General features: G+C 39.9%; 2 non-coding genes across 2 annotated transcripts, besides 1 other annotated feature; one reads left to right on the top strand and one right to left on the bottom strand.

Moving 5' to 3' along the window:
- Positions 1-948: 948 nt before the first annotated feature.
- Positions 949-1020: a mobile genetic element.
- Positions 1021-1233: 213 nt separating this feature from the next.
- snRNA:U2:14B (small nuclear RNA U2 at 14B) lies at positions 1234-1425 on the bottom strand. The gene has a single exon (NR_002130.1). It is a non-coding gene; the product is annotated as a small nuclear RNA U2 at 14B (small nuclear RNA).
- A 554-nt stretch (positions 1426-1979) lies between these two features.
- On the top strand, positions 1980-2089 carry snRNA:U5:14B (small nuclear RNA U5 at 14B). The gene has a single exon (NR_002129.1). It is a non-coding gene; the product is annotated as a small nuclear RNA U5 at 14B (small nuclear RNA).
- Positions 2090-2742: the final 653 nt, after the last annotated feature.

The raw sequence follows: 2742 nt of genomic DNA, 5'->3' as shown, positions 1-2742 counted from the left end.
TCGCACTTTTGACAGATCTGCCGCAATAAAATGTATCTGGCGGTTGGAATTTTAATAAATTTGCAAGCCCATCAACCGCTGATGTGCCGCCAAGGTGTTTCGATGCGGCTGGTTCCTGTGCCTCTGGCTCAAAAAAAAAAAAACGCCGGAAACTGAGAAGATGCAGAGCATCAGCGTGGCATCGGAAGAGCTCCACACCCAGAGCGACATAAATTATGACTAAATATGAACCGCCGATGGGACGGGGTCATGACCACAGGGCACAGCTTCACTTCCACCCTTCGCAATTGCGATTGGCATTGGCATTGGCATTGGCATTGGGTTAGGGTTAGGGTCACGACCCGCAAGGAAGGGAAACGGAGGAAGCTGAGGAAGTGGGTGCCCACCAGGAGCAGGAGGCAAGAGGGTGCTTTACTTTATGTCCTGGCTGGCGTTCTTGGGTGCCATGAAATGTGGCGAAACATAAAAGTGAGCAGCAGCGAGCGCATAATAAGCGAATTATAGAACGTTTAGAAGGGTCACATAGCAGCTTCCTGGCTTTTCTTCTTTTTTTTTTTTTGTTGCCCCGTGAATCCCAGTAGATACCATCCATATTTTCCAAGGCAAATGCCTTGGCCAATGCAAATTTACATTAATTTAGACAGGGTGCGAGCTCTGTGTGGCTGAGCATTCAATAAATGAGTTCTATTACGGCAATGAAGCGGTAAAAATGAAATTTTATAGCCCAACCCAATTTACAAATGACTTGTCCTCCCCGAAATGGCCAAAATCGGCTTGCCAATTGGATTAGGGCCATGGCGGTTGGCAGGATAACATCAAAGATGCCCCCTTTGATTAGCAGTCGCCGGGGAGTTCAGATTAAAAAACAATTTTCGCCTTTATAGTTGCGACGATTGGGCGCAGAATATTTACAATATTTGTTGGACGAAACGAAAGGTTGTAAAATAAAAGAAGAGAGAATGTTAGATTCGAGTTTCTCGACTATCAGATACCCGTTACTCAGGCAAGTTTAAATGCGAACGCGACTTACATACATACTTTTCAACGAAACAATTTTCGATAGACAAAAAACCGGCTTGCAAAAGAAATAGAATCAAAGGACACTTTCGACATGTCAGCAGTAAACTATCCTACCATTCGAATTTGCATGTAAACAGGGCGAGATTGTTTTTAACGTAAAAACGTAAAAGACTTTTCCCAATAAATAGGTTAATATTAAATATTTATGATTCAGTTGGGCCGAAGTCCCGGCGGTACTGCAATACCGGGCCAACCCGTGACAGAGGTGGAGCAAGCCCCTAGCACTCCGTCTGATTCCAAAAATCAGTTTAACATTTGTTGTCCTCCAATGGAGGAACTATCAGATGTTAAGCTGATAAGAACAGATACTACACTTTGATCTTAGCCATAAGGCCGAGAAGCGATAACTACTCCTGGCTAGGACAAAGGACTTGATGCGACTGCAGCCAAGACCAGTTGGGAATTACTATATTTGCAGATTTCAGAATCGAATATAGTTATTGCATATTTCAGGGGAGGTTTTTTCGTCACATCACAAAGGTGATTGTCATCTGGTATGATAACATTGAGGTATAAATGTGCACATGTCAGTAAGTATGAAAAGTAAATGGGTATTATTATTCCGTTATTGAATGAAACTTTCTTAACTTGATATGTTGCCATCATGTTCATGCGATCACGTTAATACGGACCAACGGATGGAAGAACATGGCCAGATTGACACGGCTTGGTTTTTTTTTATCAATAATATATACATTTTATAGAGTCGGAAAGGTCTTCATCTACCTGGTACATAATATTTAACGAATCGGATATTTTGAGCGGAACGGGTATTAATACCCTAAAGTATACCTATGGTATCTAGGTAGTTTTCAATCCTACCCTATACTATCCACTTAAAATTCCCAACTCCTTCTGGCCAACACTGATCCTAGAGGCATTATATTTGCTGGTGTAAAATCACTCTGGTTTCTCTTCAATTGTCGAATAAATCTTTCGCCTTTTACTAAAGATTTCCGTGGAGAGGAACACTCTAATGAGTCTAAACACAATTTTTTATTGAGGCCTGATAACTTATGTTATCGGGCCCATTAATTATATATTTTACAAATTTTAGTTACATTTTATTGAAGAACTTGTAACTTGCGTTGAGCACAACACTTTGGTGCCGTTTAGAATCCCAGAATTTAAATCCCCTAAGGAATTGTCAAATATTAAGTTAGTTACAAGAATAATTCTTAATAAAATAGGAAAATATTATTTTCGTTTTAGTGACAACATTACTGAAATTTAAGATTTTAGTGCATTAAAAATAACAAATCTTGGAGTTTAAATCGTTTTTTTTTTGTTTTCATTTTCATTCTAGCCGAATACAAATTGTAAAGCCCAAAATTTAAAAAAGAAACTGCCTCGTTTATTTTATTTTCTTTTTCCCAGCCATATCCATAATCTATTTATCGCATTTTTGCGCATGTGACTTGCATACTAAGCATTCAGATGCCAGTGATTCAGATGCAAGATTTATACAAACTGAAAATGGCATTTCAAAGACCCTCGATGCGAGGATATCGGCATTGGGATCCTGGGTATCCCGAATATCCTGGGTGTTGTTGGACAGGGGTAGATGTCACAAACTGACCAACACCAATTTCCCAGGGGTGTCGTAATTTTTGGAGATATGAATGTGAAATAATTCTTGCGCCTCTCGAAACTGTCGAATGC

Source organism: Drosophila melanogaster, chromosome X (genome assembly GCF_000001215.4).
Source record: "Drosophila melanogaster chromosome X".
NCBI lineage: Eukaryota > Metazoa > Arthropoda > Insecta > Diptera > Drosophilidae > Drosophila > Drosophila melanogaster.
This window is presented reverse-complemented; position numbering and strand designations above follow the sequence as displayed.